Source organism: Rhinolophus sinicus, chromosome 9, assembly GCF_057876585.1.
Source record: "Rhinolophus sinicus isolate RSI-liver-muscle chromosome 9, RSI-T2T, whole genome shotgun sequence".
NCBI classification, from domain to species: Eukaryota; Metazoa; Chordata; class Mammalia; order Chiroptera; family Rhinolophidae; genus Rhinolophus; species Rhinolophus sinicus.
The window spans coordinates 5,950,086-5,967,805 of NC_142509.1; the positions used below are offsets into that span (position 1 = coordinate 5,950,086).

General features: G+C 52.8%; 1 protein-coding gene across 5 annotated transcripts in view; it reads left to right on the top strand.

The window, feature by feature from the left end:
* Nucleotides 1–246: 246 nt before the first annotated feature.
* B3GAT1 (beta-1,3-glucuronyltransferase 1) overlaps nt 247–17,720 on the top strand; it is a 29,701-nt gene continuing 12,227 nt past the window's right edge. For 2 of the 5 annotated variants that reach the window (XM_074321849.2, XM_074321848.2), the window contains exons 1-2: nt 728–862; nt 13,340–13,433. The gene's annotated coding sequence lies outside the window, so the exon portion shown is untranslated. Of the gene's footprint in view, nt 863–8,169; nt 8,192–13,339; nt 13,434–17,720 lie in introns of those variants that run through there. The other 3 variants (XM_019717770.3, XM_019717774.3, XM_019717773.3) reach the window with 3 other exon arrangements.

The following is a 17,720-nucleotide window of genomic DNA, read 5'->3' on the forward strand; positions in this document are numbered from 1 at the left end:
AACCCTCCCTGCTCCCCAGCTCTTCCTCTCATCTCAGAACCGCCCCCCACTGCCCAGCCCGGAAACAATCACCCTTTGAGAAAGGCTGCCAAGCTGGGCGCCAGGAACAGCCAGGATGGAGGCGGGGTGGGATGGGGGTGCAGGCAATGGGCCGGGCGAGCTTTAACTCTCGAGAGCCGAGGCCCGGGCTGCCTTTGGCCCCCGCCCGCAGTCCCTGCTCGCGCGCCTCACGCTGGAGCTGCCTCCGCTGGGGAGGGTGTTGAGGGATTGGGGGAGGTGATACCAATCCCAGGGTTGTGCTTACTGGCCTCCCTCCTCTCGCCCCCCGCCCTAGCTAGCGAGGTTGGTACCGACCATTAGCGGCGGGTCCCGCCGGCAGCTCGCGCTCGCTCGGGGGCGGGGAGTGGGGGGTGGAGGCGGGGCAGAAGGCGCTGTCAGAGCCGCGGCCGCACCGGCGCAGCCGCCGCCGCCGGAGGGACTCCGAGCTGGCCGGGTCGGCTCGGCTCCGGCCACGCGCCCGGACCCCTAAGCACCCCTCCCCGCGCCTCCCCTCCCGGCTCTAGCCCCAGCCCCCGGTGGTCCTTGCCTGCGCCTCCCGCGCGCTCCAGGCTCTGGCCACTGGTTCTCTGGGCCCAGGAGGAGCGGGGCCGGGCGGCGGGGCCGGGCCGGGCCGGGGCGGAGAGAGCGCGGGTGCGCGGACCCCGCGGCTATGAAGTGGCCCTCGGGGGCCAGCAGTCCGAGAGCCCCCGGGGAAGGTGGAGCGCGCGGCCCAGGGCAGCAGCCTGGAGGCGCCGGGGCCGGGATGTAGGGGCTGCCGCCCACGATGGACCGCGCCGGGGACGATTCGGACTCGCCGCCGCAGGTCAGTGCCCCCCGCGTCCCTCGCGGGCGCCGCCGCGGCGCACAGAGCCCCTTTATGCGTCCCCATCAGTACCCACGCCATGTCCTCCCATTTGGGTGTGTGAGTGTGTGTGTGTGTGTGTGTGTGTGTGTGTGTGTGTGTGTGCGCGCGCGCGCGCGCAGCGGGGACAGCTGGAAAGGGGGCCGGGAACGAACGGGACTGGGAGGCGCTGCCTGCCGCCGCCGCCGAGGGGGCTGCGAAATAAAACCCTCCTCAGGCCCAGCATCAAGGGGAGAGCTGGTTCTCAGCAGCTTGTAACAACTGGCCCAGCCTCTTAGCTGGCCTGTGCATTTCCACCTCAGCAGGTGGTTCCTGGTGGCCCAGAGGAGTCAGGGGCTAGCATCCTGTGCACCCCAACTGTCATCCCCAATGGCTCTGAGCCTCCAGACACTGACTAGTGAACTCCTCAGGGGACCCAAGCTCTGCAACTCTGTTGGGGAGGCAGAGGGACTGAGAGGTGGCAGGGGTAGCCAAGGGTCCTGGGTACCTTCAGTGTAGCAGGAGGCATGACCAAGTTCACCACCCACCCCTCTGCACTAGGTTTCAGGCCTGAAGTCCTGATTCCCCAAATTCAGAGCATACAACTTCCGAAAAAGAAGCTGAGAGGTGAGGCAGGAAAAGAGAAGGAAGCCGCAGGATTTAACAGTGCTGGCGGAAGGAGGTGACAGCCTGGTACCAACTAGTTAAGGTCAAGAACCACACACACACAAATAATGCCTTGACTAGCCTCCCCTTCCCCTTCCTGGTCTGGCCAGGCCTAGTCTCAGCCATGCACTTTTTGCATGGATTCTTATAGAAGCTGGAGCTGAGGGACTCTGGGGATTTCTTTGCTGACCATTGCTAGCCCCATGCTGGAGGGGGCAGCGCTACCTACATGAGTATCAGTCTGGATGGGGTGCCCTTGGGACCCTGAGCTTGGGTTGTATGCTATACACTGTTTAAAAGGATTGATTGGATGGAGATGTCCTTGTGCATATAGCACTGTGAAGTTATTGTAAGTGTGTGTGGAAATGGGAGGCACACAGCTTCCTAAGTTACTGGGGTTGAGAGGCCTGCAGCCTCACAGGACTGTTGCTCTAGGGTTTTTTGAGATGTCGTCTGTGCCTCCTGTATGCCTCTCTACTTCTGCCAATAGCCACCACAGAGACAGAGACATGTCCTCCCAGAACCTGCTTAGTGGTGACAATTATTGGCTTTACTTGACTTACATAGTCCCCCCTTCTTTCATATGGAATGAAGACCCTTCCCCATAAGACCCTCGAAGAGATCATTCATTCTGCCCTGTCCGTGCCCAGCACTCCCAAAGGTTCTGGAGCTGCATGCCTTTTCCCACTTGCCCCTTTGGTGGGAGCAAGAAGCCTTGCTAGAGCTAGTAGAACAGGGAGGGTTAATGGAATTGTGCCCCGTTCAGCCCAGGAGCCAAGTATCTTGTTGTGCCCATTTCTGTACTTGACCCGGGAATCACTCCATGGTCAAGCGTGTTGGAAGCTCATATGTGCTGGGCTGAATATGTGCATATATGTTTCTGGATGAGCAGTCACTAACCAGTCCACTTGAAGCACAGGACAGGTAAACCACTAAAGTGGGACAGCTCCAGTGACAGCCCATATCAGAGACCAGGGGCTCCAGAGAAAGATACCTGTGGGGCTAGCCCGGTTCCCTTCCTCTGGCCTCTTGATAGAACTGGGTTTTCCCACAGTAGTTTTGGAGGGGTGGAAGGACCAAGTCGGCAGTACTTCTGGTTGTGGAGCACAGGGTGATGAAGTAGTTTGGGAGCTTTGCGAGATAGGGGGAGCATGTTGGTTCAGTTTGGCTGGAAAAGAGGGATGAGCTGGCACAGAGATGGCTGAGAGCTCCTGTCTGCCGAGAAATGGAGGAGAAGAGAGGCAGGGTTCAGGAAGAGAAAGAATCTGAGAGAGTCTGAGGCAGGCAGAGGAGCCAGCATGAGACAACAGACAAAAGACACAGAAGCATGCTCGCAGAACAACACAATGGAGGAAGGCCCGAAGGCAAAAGTCCGGCTGGTTCAGTGGTATAGTTGGGGCCGGCCCAAGCATCCTCCTTCCCAAGCTCTCCAATATCAGCAGGCATCCACCAGAGCAAGAAGGCCCCTGGGTGAAGCAGTGAGACAGTCTCCTGAGGAAAGCTCTTTCTGTGGCTCTGATGAATGCCAGAGTAATTCAGAGGGAGTCCTGAAGGCAGAAAGGGGACAGGCTGTGAGATCAGTGATCTTCAGGGAGACCTTCTCGCCTGGGTGAATCCCCCAGTGCTGAAGGATCCACCACACCCCCAATCTCCTAGCACCTGCTCCACCAACCTTCCTGATCCTGTGATAAAATGGGGTGGGGAAGGGTGTGGACTCCGGGGAGACCTGGCATCTGGGGAGAAGGAAAAAGGAGAAACTCCTTCATGCAACCCCAGGCCTCCAGGCAAGAAGAGCCTTGGGGCTCCTGCTGAAGAGCATCAGGGACCGGTAAGCAGTAGTGGAGAGCACCGGCTCTGAGCCAGGCCAAGGGCCTGTCTCAGCTCCTTCAAGGACCAGCTGAGTGGACTTTGAGAAAAACTGAGCCCTCTGAATCTTGGTTTCTTAAAGGCCTAGAAATTGAGGACCCTTCCTCTCACCAGGCTGTTTTTAGGTGAAGTGCTAGACAAATGTTAATTTAATGTATTTATTTTATATACCCCCCTGCAAATTACTCCAGAATTTGGATGGCTCTAGAATTTGAAGTAGCAATTCTCTAGCCAACCCTGGAGCCCATCAACTTGAAATGATTGCAGTCTGTCCTAACTCCCATGCCACCGCACCCCAATTGATTTGCCACACCTCCAGATTTTGATTCTTCTCCAGGCCCACCTGGGGTGTTCCTCTGTTGCAAGGAACAGAGGAACTCTCGGTGTTCCCTTACAGAACAACAGTAACAATAATATTTCCATGTCTAACTAGGTTATTCTAATTTATTAGCCAATGGTTGTCTAAAAAACTTCACGCAACTTGCAAGGACTCCTCTTATTATCCACACTGAAAAATGTCAAGGTAGACAGAGATCACTCAAAATTCCGCTTACTTCCACAGACATTGACTGAGCACCTGCTATGTTCCAGGCTCTGGGCCAGTGCCGGGAACTTAGTAAAGTATCAAATAATCCAAAAATCAGGATTTTCTGTTTAGCTTTGGAAGGGTTGTGTAGATTGCTTTTTTTTTTTTTTCCTGCAGCTATAGCAAATTTACTTTTCCAATGAGGTTTAGCTCCAGCCAATATTAAAATGAGTCTGCGTTCCCTACACACACAAGCTGACAGTAGGGCCAGCAGCTTCCCAGCCAAGTGCCTGGGTGAGATTAGGCCTTTGCCACCAATAAGTCCAAAAGTGGAGAGTTTCAGTCTCGATTACCAAGAGTTGATGGGATTCGGGGATAAACCTTGCCCACAGGGCTATGAATCCCACAGCTCAGTATTAGAACGGTGGGCAGGGTTTCTCTCTTCTTGGGAAATGTGAGCCAGTATTGTTGCTCCATGAAGGAGGGAGGGGTGGAGAGAGCAGAGAGAGCAGAGACAAGGCTTGGCCTTGGCTATTAGGAGTGGACTGCACCTGAGTTTGGGGACCTGGTTCTGCCAGTCCTTCCTGACTGGCTGTGTGTGGCTGGGGACATTCCTTTACCTGTCTCCCTGGCTTCTCTCCATCTTGCTTCCTTCTTAATGAGGCAGTTGAGCAATCTGGCCTCTGAGGCCATGAATCCCTTTAGTGTGAAAACTCTGGGCGATTCATTCGCCCGTCGTTCAGTAACCCTTAGAGCCCTGCACTAGATGTGAGACTGGGGGCTTTCCCTCCTGTGCTGGGCAGTCCCTCAGTCACAGCAGCCACATTTTAAGAGCTCAGTAGCCACATGTAGCTAGTGGGTGCAGATATTGGACAGCAGATACAGAATATTCCCAGCATCACAGAAAGGTCTACTGGCAAGTGCTGTTCTAGTCTTTACGTGGTTTTGCTAGGTGGCTAAGAGCATGGATTCTGGAGCCCGATTGGCTGGACTCAGATCCCAGCTCTGCCACTTACTACAGTGTGGCTGTGGGACATGACTTAACTTCCCCGTGCCTCAGATTTCTCATCTCTAAAATGGGGATAACATAGGATGTTTATGAGGAAGGAAGGAATTATTGCAGTTAATCATGATAATCACTCAGAACATGGAATAAATAGTAAGTGCTTTGCTTAGCAATTTTTATTATTCATTTATTTAATGATTCTGGTAACAAACATGCATTGAACAGCCTGCTTTAGGTCCAGCATGACACCAGGTGCTGGAGCTGTCAGTAATCAGCATGTGACCTTGCTCACATCCCTGCCCCTCCTGAGCTTCAGTTTCCTCGCCTGTGATGGGAACATGGCCGTATAGTAACCCCTGCACCACTCCTTCCCGCTGAAATAAAATATGAGAAATATGTCCTCCTTTGTATATGAACAGTGCCAGATGAAGAGGGATTAACGCTTTTGGAAGTGGATGCAATTCTATTTTATTGGAACCACTGTCACCAAAAAGCATTTCCCAAGCCCCTGTATGTTCAAAATAAAAGAAGCAAATGAGGTCCCAGATGCTGCCAGCATCTTGCTGCAGGGGGATGGAGGGGGAACTTAAGGGGCCTTGCCTGGGCTCACCCACTCCCTGGTCCTGAGGGAAAGAAAGCCAGGAAGCCACTGCCCTGAGCTCAGCAGAGGGAAGCAGCCAGGAGGCAGAAGGGCCCTCGGCCTGACAGGAGTTAGAGATTAGCTGGCTGACCCCCGCTTCTGGTCATAGCTGTGTCAGTAACTCACTGTGTGGCAGAATCTCATAGAGTCCCAGTTTCCTCATCTAAAATATGAGGAGCATGAATCATGTGAACATTTCCCCACCCAAATCATACCACATACCTTGGTAAACGCTCTACAAAATGCCCCAGAAGCAGGAGGCAAGAGAGAGAAGGGAGCCTACCAGCCAAGAAGGGGAGAGGAAATGAGTCTGAGGAGCAAGAATTTGACATCCATAGTCACAAACTAACAGGTGGACACAGGAGACTGTCTGGCCTGCAAGGCTTGTCCCAGAATTAGGAATCTGTGACTCTAGGTTGCTTCCTTCTTCTTGTAGACAAGGAAACCAAGGCCCAGAGAAGTTCTACTCTTGCCTCAGGTCACACAGCACTTGAGTGCCTTGTCTTAGTATGTCATAAGTCTCCCAACTCCCCGCTCCTCCCTGTCAGGCTTCCTGTCCTCTTAACAGGACAAAGAGAGACAGAAGGCAGTAGGAGCAGCCTCCCTGAAGCTCAGGGGAAAGAGGCTCAGTGTCAACGGAGACCCCAGAGCCCCTTTCAGCCGACTGGAACAGACCTCTCTCCTCCTCTGACAGCCGGCCCAAAAGAACCAACCCTAAACCATCTCTGACAGGGCCCCAGGGAAAGTCAGCTCCTTCAGGCCACAGGCAACGCATTAAAAATACATACAAAACTTTAATTAAATCAGTGAATCATTAGCCTGCTATAGTATGTCCATGAGCACTCTGACCAGAGGAATAAGGTCAGCCTGGAAATCATCAGGCTGGGTGAGCTGTCAGGGGCTTTCAATGGCTTGAGACCTGGGTTCTGGGGCTGCCTGGCCTCTGCTCAGCCCAGGCCTGAAGTCCTCTGGGTCCCCATTAGTTGATTGAGGGTCCCCTCAGGGGTGTCCCCCTAAGCCTGAGGAAATCCAGGGAACATCCTCAGCCCAACTTCCCGCCGACCAGTGCCTGGTGTCCTGGGAGCTAACAGCCAACTCCCAGAGGTATCAGCACTGTGTCCCCTGGGAGGTGAGTTAGTGGAATCACGTAGCCTGAGCTAGCAGGCCGCCCCACGCTGCCTTCACATGGCCCCCCTGGGCATAGATGTAGTCCCCTGAACTCAGTGCCCTGTGCTGACTTCTCCCCTGCGCCTTCCTGAACACAGCACAGAGCAGGAGGGACAAGCCCTTGTTCCACAGGGAAGTCCTGGCCAGCACTCATGCAGGATTGACCATCATAGGCCAAGAAACCTTGTTCACAGGCGGCAGGTGGCTCATGCCACCAGGCTGCTTCAGTTGACGTACAGCCTCTGGGCATGTTATTTTCTTTTTCCATCGGTTTCTGAACTTAAACTGAAGTATTACTCTCCTAACTCATCATTGGTCAATATTAACTTCTTCTCCAACCCATAAATCTTTCTCTCTGGGAACAAGTCTCCCAGCTGCTCCCAGCGTCCACATCTCCCCAGGCCCCAGGACTAGGAGACACAGCAGGCTGCCGTGCACACACACACACGTGCGCACACTCCTCCAGCCATGTCCAGCTCACTCTTAGCAGCACATCTGCAACCTCTGGGAGGTGCTCTTCCAGGCATGCTCTGTGCCTGTTTCCTTATGGTGACGGCCAGCAGGAAGGTGCACCCAGCAGCCTCACCTGACACCACACACAGGTGCCCACCCCAGCCCTACTACAGAGAAAGCTCTCTGACCCCCCAACTCCACCTGGGTGTCTCATTGACAGACCTAATCAGACTTTCTAGATGACAGGTTCTTTTTATTATTATTATTGGGGTAAAAAACAAACAAACACGTAACATAAAATTTATCATCTTAACCATGTTTAAATGTTCAGTGGTATTAAGTACATCTATATTGTTGTGCAACCGTCCATATCCAGAACTTTTTCATCTTACAAATTGAAACTATATTTGTTAAGCAACAACTCCCCACTTCCCCTTTCCCCCAATCTCAGGTAACCACCATTTTGCTTTCTGTCCCTTTGAGTTTGACCATTTTAGGTTCCCACCTATAAGTGGTACCATCCAGTATTTGTTCTTTTGTGACCAGCTTATTTCACTTAGCGTAATGTCTTCAGGTTTATCCATGTTGCATCCTGTGTCAGGATTTTCATCCTTTCTCAGGCTGAATAGTACTTGTTTGTATGCATATACCACATTTTGTTTATCTGGTTGACAGGTTATTTGATGCCAGGACACAAGTTGAAAAGTGCTCAATAGTAGTTGTTCTCCCCACTCACCCTTCCCACTCAGGGGCTGTTTCAGGGTAGGGGCCCAGCAGATACCTGCACGCTCTGACTTAACGTACGTTCCAGGCGTCAGAACACAGAGAGGAAGGAGTACCATTTTATTTGAGGAGAGCGGTGTCTGGTTTGGGCCTCTGGTTGTTCCCTTCACCATCCAGTGCTGACTGAGCGTTCCTCAGTGTCCCGCCGCTGCGTGACAGTCTCCAGAATGAGTGCACCTGCCAAGTTCTCCTCAGCTGCTGGAGGTACAGTGAGGGGAAGAGCATTCCAGGTGAAGGTGTTGCCTGAATTCTGTTCCAGACCCCTCCCTACTCTACCATCTTCCTGAGACTCTGAGAGAGAAATCTTCCCTTTCCTCCCAGAACCCTCTCCTAGGGTCCAGAGGCCTGGGTGACCCCCAGGATCCCTGTGGATGTGGTGAGCCTGCCTTAGTATGAACATTTGCAGTGTTCAGGCTCCATCTCAGCAACCCATAGCTATCCCGCTGCTGGCTGTATAGCGCATGGCCTATAAAACATAGATAGTGTCAGTATAATCTACTAGCTGGGGGACTGAGATTTAGGGACCCTTGATTCATCATGTTCATGCCTGCTTGCTCACAGGGGGAGCGCACACTGCCCAATCTAGGCTCACAGGCCTTCTTGGACTGAGCCCCCCCACCAACCCACCTTCAATGCCTTTCGTTAACTATTTCTCATCCAGGCAATATGGTTAGCCGACTCTGCGGGAGGGACCTAAAGCATAGAGCCCAGGTAACAGATGGGGTGGGAGAGCCGGGGAGAAAGGGCAGGACAAGATAGGGCCCAGGGGTCTATGGTCCTAGACCCCTGCTGATGGCCAACTCTCAGCCCCAGTGACATGAGAGGAGACTGCTCTGACAGTTCTGGAGGCAGAAAAAATGAAGAGGTGATGCCTGGCTTTCTGAAATCCCCAGTCCTTCCCTGAGTGCAAGTCTCTGGACAGGGACACAGGACTAATTGTGTGTGTGCGTAGGGGGTCGGGGGGTGGTCCCAGTACCAGGGCAGGCCCAGGCTGTCTGCTTGTAGCAAGGCCTCTCAGTCCCAGCTTGGGTTCCAGATCTGTGAAAGAGGGACGTAGACGGTGTCCGCCCAGGGGGCTGTGCTGAGGCCACAGTGGGAAATGTTAGTGAAAGTGCCAACAAGAGGGAGCCCGCTGGGCCTGGAGATCAGAGCAGGGCAAGGGGAGCTGGGCCAGACTTCAGGCTTTGCGACCTTGGCCTCCCTACATGTGGCAAATCTCCCTTCTCCAGGTACCCCAGCCACTCCACGTACACCCCCATATGGCACACGGACTCATGCCAACATGGTTGCTTTCTATGGAGCCCAGCCTCGGCACGGCCTCATCCTTGGGGAGAGGAAACTGCTAGAAAAACTGCCCAGAGGCCTGTCAGTGCTGACCCAAAAGGAAGGAGCTGCCCCTTTCTCTCGCCTTCTCTTCCAAGTACTTAGATTCGGCTGAATCTTACAACAAGGTGGTAGTTGTTATAATTACTGTTATATTTTACATTAGTGAACATTTTTAGTGCTAATGATGTGCCAGGCCCCATGCTACATGTTTTCTATGGATTTTCTCATTTGATCTTAAAAATAGCCTGGTAAGAGTTACAGATAAGGAAACCGAGTCACAGAGCTGTGGGTGCAGCTTCTGCTTTGTGCCAGGCTCTGGACATGGGATCCGGAGGAGCTCATGGCCTGCGGGCTGGGGACAAAAATGAAAACCAATGAGTGCATAACAGGTTACATGACTAGACAGTTGCTACACGGACCCGTGAACGCTCAGGCCTGGGGAGGAGACAGCAGGGAAGGCTTCAGAGGGGTCACAAAGCTCGGGACAGTCTCACCAAGTCAGCATCTTCACCAAGAACCACACAGACATCAGCAGCAAGAGAAGGTGAGGCACAGAACAGTCTGGACCACATGAGGGTGGGGAGGATGGTGCTGTAGGGACAGACTGGCGTTGGCTGCTCACACCCTCCCTCCCTCCACGGCATCCGAGTCCCAGCCTCACCACAACCTAAGAGGCTTTGCACAACTGTCCCAGTCCAGCCACGCTGCAGACCCTTAGTCCCAGGACCAGACCCACCAGGCTACCTGGACTTCTTGGTTCTGGTCCCCAGACCTTACCAAGATCATACGCCTTGCCCTCTGACCTGCTGGGGTCCAGTGGGTGCCCAGTCAGTCGCCACCACCTGTGCCAGGCTCCACACTGCAGATTCTCATTACAACCAGTGCTCAGCACCCCACCCCGGGTAGCACAGCCTTCCCAGGTCTCCTCTGTAGATGGGGATTGACAAGATGAGGGCTGTGCCCCTCCCAGCTCCCAGAGACCAGGATGCTAGGATGCTGCATTCTCCCCGCCCTCTCCTGCCCCAACCCCACTCACGCTGGGCAGCTGCAGGAGAGGGGGCCTCCCAGCCACCTACCTGTGTGGCTCTTGATCAGCCGCTGTTCCACTAGCAGCTGCTGATTTGCTTGCCTGGCCCCTGCTGTTCATTTTGTATCAGAATCTGCTGAGCCCTCCTCTCCTGCTCCCCTCACCCCTACTCAGGCAGGTGTCTGTGGTGGCCTGAGCCCATGAGCCTGTCCCACTTGGAGGTGGAGCTCCAACTGCAGATGTCCTGAATTGCCCCACAGCCCTCACAGGGCACTCACTAGGCATTGCATCAAACTGGGCACTGGGCGGCTAAGGCTGATGTGTTAAAGAGCGCTTTGCTGTAACTGTATGCAGAATCCAGGGCAGGACGGCATCCTGGCCGGGACTCTACCTGTGCTGGGGGAAATGTACTGCCAGTTCTGCTCAGCCTGTTTTCAAGGGGGCAAGGCCAGGCTAGGGCAGGCAGAGGATGCAGGGGAGTGTTCTTAACAGCAGTAAGGGCCCTATACTCCCAGGCCCTATAATGCAGGGTCACAAGAGCCGTTCTAGGTTTGCTTATAAAGGTTGACCCGTACGGCCTTCACACAGGAGCTAAGACCGAATGTGACAGTGGGCTGGAGAAGAAGCACCAGCTCTGTACTTGGCACTCGCTCCCATAGCCAGGTGTCACACAGCGGGTGGCAGTGGGCTCTGAGTAGGGGAACCACTGCCTACTGAGCCCGGACCAGTCCCTGACCATGTCTGTTGCTGATGTGTTGACTCCTGTTACTGTTTCATCAGCTCAGCACACTCTCAGAGGGCCCAAGTTTGGATAAAATAGTATATGGTCACAAACACTCTAATGAATAGGGTCAGGGAAGGCACCTTCAGCACAGACACTTGGTGCAGGCACCCAGGCTAGGAGGAGGAACATGTGTTTCCATCAAGCCCAGTGCAGAGGCAGAAGAGTACCTCTGAGAGGGAGCCAGCAGGGAACTCAGGCCAGGAGAGGAGACGGTGGTGCTGCGAGGGCGCCTGTGAGGGTCACTGCTACCATAGGAGGTAGCAAGCCTCAGGCAGGGGTGTAACCAGGCCACTGTCTGACTGGACACTGTCCAACAGGGCTCAGAAGTAGTAACCAAACCCAGTCGAGGGAGTGCAACTTGTGCCCATGAACACACGTACTTACTTATTCAGCTGGGGTGCTGGCCATGGGCACACACGTGTGTACACAAGTGAGTGAAGAAGTGAGCTGCTGCTCTATGAAATCACTCAGAAAGGGGCTCTGTAGTTCGCTGAGACATCCTCAGCAAGTTCTCAGAAAGGAAGCCCCAGCCCCAGCCATGGTCCTAAGTGAAGCTGAGGGTGCCTCGTTCACCTTTGGAAGGCTGACATCTTCCCAAATCAGGTGGCTTTGAGAGGATAGTGAGTAAAAGGGCAGAAAGGCACAAACACCGAACTGATACTTAGACTTCCCCAGGGCAAAGACTTGTGACAGCCAGTGGGCCCAGGTACACACATGCCCCCGTGCTGGGTGATAGCAGAGGTTTGGCAAACAGGAGCAGCAGGGTCAGAGGCCAAGGCGAAGAAACAAGGTTGCATCTGGACGAAAATAAGGAGAATACTCGCTTGTGGGGGTCAGGCCTCACTTGATCTTTGGGATCCTGCCTCTAAACTGAGCCCTCATCCCCTGGGGCTGGCCCACACCCTGGCACTGGGTAGAGATGGGAAATTACTATCTGAATGGACAAAGCAGGTTGGCCTGTCTCCAGAGCTCTCACAAGCCCTGCAGGGAGTGACTGTGGTGCGGTGCTGGACTGCAGAGGTCAGAGACTGTCATGGAGGGAAGTTAGATAGGAAACAGGAGAGGATACAGTTAGAGCAGTGGGGTGGGGCCATGGCAAAGAGCAGTGAATGCCAAGCTAAGTAAGTTGCCATCAGGGGGAGATACAGAAGGTTCTGAGCATGAGCAAGTCGATAAGGTAGCTCAGGCAGTGGGGTGGACTCTGAAGAAAGATCACAGTGGAAGGCTATGGAAGCGAAGGTCTGACCTGGGTCAGTACTGGGGGCAGACTTCCCAGGGCCTTGGCGCAGAGCAGGCCAAGGGAGACGAGGACCGGCTGATGCAAGTAGGAGGGGGAATTGAGGACGGCCCTGGGATTTCATGTTGGCTGCCAAGACAGATGACAGAAAGAAGGAAGCCTGAGGAGGAGCTGCTCCGGGAAGAAAGGTGATGGTTGGCTCTTACTCACGTTGAATTTAAAGTCATAATGGAGTATTTCAGACAGTAAAGAAGGCATAACAGCTCCACAGTGAGTGTGGAGAAAGCGAGGTGAGGAGAAACCAAAGGGCCTCACACTGCATAAGGCCAGCGTTAGGCTTTGAGACAGGGAGGTGTCCCTACTGAGTATCCCAGCCACTCTTCCTTACTGCCTCTTCTTTTGGGGGTGAAATGCGGCATTCAGTGTCTGCAGCTTCCATCCTGCCTTCCAGCCACCAGAAGTTCAGCCGGAGGGAGTTAGAGGGAAGCAATTCCAAGCACTCATTCCAGGCCCTTTCCAGGTTGATAATTACAGTACCTTCTGTTTATTGGCACCAATCATGTGTCAGATGGTTTATATTGATTTTTTTCTAATCACCCTAAAAACCTAACGGGGAAAACACTATTTTTATTCCCATTTTACAAATGGGTGGAAACGCAAGGCTCAGTGAGGTTACTCTGCCCAAGTCATGTAGCAGAGGAAGAGAGACTGTAGTGTGGTGCCTCGGGCTATCTGACTTCAGGGCCCAGAACCTCTCCATGTGCCACTCTTCCAAGCAGAGGAGAGCAAAAGAAGATGGGAAGAAGGGAACCAAAGGCTGTGACTGTGATTAGGTTCTGCCATTATCCTCAGAAGCTGTGGGGGCAAGACAGGAACTATGGGTCAGGAGGTGACCTGGCCTCTTTGTTGTGGTGGATAGACTCTAAGACGTCCCCCCCCCCAGCCCCTGACTCCTGCTGTCTATGCCTTTGTGTGAAGGCATCCCCTCCAGCGTGGATGGCACCTGTAACTAGCCTCTAACCAACGGAACATGACAGAAGTGATGGGCCGTCACTCTCATGATTACATTCTGGTATGTAAGACTCTCTTGTTAGCATACTTGCTCTAGATTCCCCCTTGGTGGTTTGATGAAATGAGTGGCCATGTTGGAGAAACCCATGTGGCAAGGAACTTTGAGCAGCCTTGCTGAGGGCAGCCCCCAGCCAACAGCCAGCAGAAAGTGTGACCACTTTCTATGACCAGCAGACAGTGGACTCTGCCTACAACCTGAGAGAGCGTGGAAGCAGGTTCTTCCCTGATCAGCCCTCCAGAGGAAAGCGCAAGCCAACCAATACTTTGCTGCCTGTGAGACCCTGAGCAGAGGTCCCTGGTAAGCTATGCCTGGGCTCCTGACCCACAGAAACTGAAGACAATAGACGCATGTCTTTTTAAGCTGCTAAGTGTATAGTAACTTGTTAGACAGTACTAGAAAACTAATGCACTTGTCTTGGAAGCAGTGACAATCTTTTCAAAAAGCTGGCATGGCCAACAGAATGTGCCTGGGGCAAGGATGGAAAGATAGCAAGGAAGGAGGGCAAAAGACATGGGGAGGTGACACTTCCCAAGACCAAACCTCTCCCCAGACACAGCCCTAGTGGAATGCCAGCTGGGTTGCAAAGTTCTCTGCAGGGACTGCTCTCCAGTCCTGAAAACTCCAAAGCTAGTTGTGACTGTCACTGCCTTCCCCCATCCCTCAGGAAAGCACTGAACAGCCATGCGCTGCTCTCTGTCAGCATGACAGGGGCTGTCCACTGTCCTGTGGGTGATCAGCACCTTCCTGCTGAATTCTTCTGTCACCCAGTCGTTCACAGTAACCCCTCATGACCTACCATGTGAGGGCTCTCACAGGGGGTTCTCCATGGACCTCACTGACCACTGTCTGGCTGTTTACCGTCCTCCATCAGGTCTATATCCTGCAGCTAGCTGTCTCCCTGGCTGCTACACCCTCCCTCCTATCCCCACTCTTGAGGAGCTGAGCCGTCTGTGTGCTCAGGCCCCAGCTGAGAGCTGCAACAAGATTTCTCCACCAAACGAAGCACCTGATTTTTGCTCTAAGGGCCTCCTACATGGAAGCTTGGGGTGAATGGCATCCTTCTGCCTGAAGACCATTAGCTGTTTGATTCAGGGAGCTTCAGTAAAATCCACCAGAGCCAATATTTTATTCTGTTCAAGTTCCTGCAATGAACCAGAATGGACTTTCACTTGCACAGTACCACGTGACCAAGCTCCAATTTTCCTTTTTTACTGAATCAGAATCTAAATCTAATCCAAAGGCTATATCTGAAAAAAAAGAAGAGCGAGAGGAAAGAAGGGAGGGAAGGAGAGAAGGAGGGAGGGAGGGATGGAGAGAGGGAAGGAGACCTAAAATAAACAATGAATTGCATTTCCTGACATTGCTGGGCTCAAAGAAAACCAAGTATAAAAAGTATTCTTTACACAAGCCTGAACTGAACTAAAACTTACCTCTGCCCAAGCCCTTGGCTTGGTTTTCCCAATTAGAAGGGAACAAGATGGTGTAAGATCTGGAATCCACACTGCTGTCACCCTTCCTATCAGAAGTATCCATGAGTGAGTGCCAGCAGTGGCGAGGCCCGGAGTCAGGACATGGACCTCCCCAGGTCTTGGGCCTTCCTCTCCTCAGTGCTGCACCATGAAAGTAGGGTGGGGGAGCCCCTTCCTGCTGCACTTGGCCTGAGCACAGGCTGGCAGGGCAGTGTTGCCCCAGCAAGCTTAGGAAGGTCTGGCCCTGAGGGTGCCCCAAGAGACCAGAAATACGTGCTGGGTCTGCAAGGGGGAGTCAGGGTGGGATGGGGGTGTGCTGATTAAAGAGTTCAAAGGCCTGAGCTAGAGCAGTTCTTGTGGCAGTTAACCCTAGGACCTTGGGTTGATCACACAGGCCATTCTAATCCTCATTTTCCTCATATGTGAAAAGGGGATGGCATCTCCTTGCCCATCTCACAGAGCTATTGTGAACATCAAAGGTAGGGCTCAGGGCTGTTACTGGGAAGGCTTGCAATTCCAACCAAGCACCCCATTAGGGCCTCACTTAAAACTTCCTCGAGTAGAATGAGCTATAAGAGTCTCACTCCCTCCTCTCCCTCCCCCTGCAGGTGATGGGGGCAGGGGAGGAGGAAAAGGAGCAGAAGGCCTGGGGGTGGTGAGGGGAGAGAGGCCAATGCCTCTGCCCTGCAGCCCCCCACACCCACCCCAGCAGCAGCTGATGGCTGGAAGCTGGGGAGAAGTTGGAGATGAGATGGGAGTGGACAGGGTATCAGGAGGACAGGGCTGGGTTAATGAACTATGGATTGAATGGACCAGGAGCGGATCAGCTCTGGCACTGAGCTTTTCCTGAGCAGAGGCCGCAGAATCAATACTAATCCCTTGATCCATTCAGGGGTTCCTGCAGATCTCCGTGCCTCCCTTCGATGGGGGAACTGCCTGGAGCTGGAGGGGAAACCTGTAGCTTTGACTAGCATCCTTCCTGCTCTCTTCTTTTAAAATTTCCCCTCCTTCTGCCTCCTGTTGCCACATTCCTGCTGCCATGCTCAGAGGGCTGGTACCTTCCCTAGCCCCAACCTCCTCACCCTCACTCCACCTGGGCCTGGCCAGTGGATCAGTGGACCTGGTTACGTTCCTCCACGAGGAGGCTTCAGCATCTGTTTCATCAGCCTCAGGGGACTCAGGCTCCTAAATGACAGGCTTGCTTTTTTCCCTTCTCACATACAACAGAAGCTCTCTCAACCAGCCTCCGCTTCATCCCTTGATGGACTGAGAACATTGACCATTCTGCCTTCCACCCGTCAAGCACTCTAACGGGTGCCTGTGCACGTCTAATGCCAGCTCTCCCCTCTGGTAGCCTGCTCCTGCTCATACGGGTTGAGCCACATGCTGGCCTGCAGGCCAAGGTCTGTAGTGTTTATTTGCAACCTGTTTACAAAGGTCATGCTTGTGATCCTCACCATGGAATATGATATAAACCATGAAACATAAGCTGGAAAGAAGGAAATGTGTTGTTTCTATGAAAATTAAGTTAAATGCTCTCAAAAAACTTTAAGGTGAGTCTAGAGAAAAAGTTCTCCAAATTAGGTGAAGATTGGGAGGAAAAGCCATAAAAATTCTAAAGGATTCTGCACTCAGATTGCACATCAAGTGTCCTTCAGGTCTTGGATCACTTTAAAGAAATCAACAGGAGATCACAGGCATTGCCCTATGGCCAGGATGGTTCCAGAAACGCCAAGCAAAGCCCCCAGCTGACTATTGGCCCAAGCAAAGGCCTAAGTCCTGTGTGGAGAAAGCAGAAGTGCTACAAGCTAGCCGGTGATGAGTGGTTTGGATTTGGGGAAAATGACCTCGTATTGTGCGATGATAAAGAAACATCATCTGCTGAGCTCTTGGCTCCTTAACTGTTACTTGAATTGAAACATGCACGGTAAGCATGTATAATTTTGAAGGATTCTTCACTTTAACAGACTCCTTTGGCTAACCAATTAACTACTTTTGCCAGTCGTATTGGGTAACACAGCTAGTATCATCCTGCAGAGACGAGTGCCTTAGCTGGTTTCTGAGCTTGTTTCTAATTGACCTCCATCTCTCTCTCTCTCTCACACACACACACACACACATTCACATGCACGCACACACACAATCTTTGCCACATCTCACATCAGCCTTAGCTGTGTTAAGTCCCTCCTTCCCTCTGGGTCAGGAGGTGCTGGAAGGAAGCCCCTGCCCCTTCTCCCATGTTGCCTGCTGCATTGCCCATAGAATCTAACACCGTGCCTGCCCACTACAGATCCTGAAATACTATTTGTTGAATGGAATTAAATAAGCCTCCTCCTCAAGAACTACAGACATTGATAAAGTTTGAACACATGTAGACTCAGAAGAAAGCCTTTCCATGCATTTGGAGTTGTCCAGTCTTGAAGCCAATCTCATGGGCCCAGCCTCTCTTGAGAGGCTGACTGGCTCTACCCCAGCCTTGGGCACATCACAACCCTCCCATCTGAGTCCAGACACTTTCTAGTATGTACAACTCATGACACCCTAAAGCCCTTAGACAAATTCCTATTACCTGGTCTTTCCAGTCATGGCCAATCTCTGCGAGTAATTGGCCCTCAAATTATGACCGACTTCCCTGGAAAGCTGTTATTTCAGCCTCTTGCCTTGACTTTGACCTTGACTTGCCCACCTGACCCCCACTTTTCTCACAGAGGACATTTCTTCATCCTCATGGAGTCCTAACTGTTGCTACAATGGCAGAACTGAAAAGTCGTTTGAGCTTTCCCACTCCAGCTTCCATATATTTTTTTTTTAATTAAAT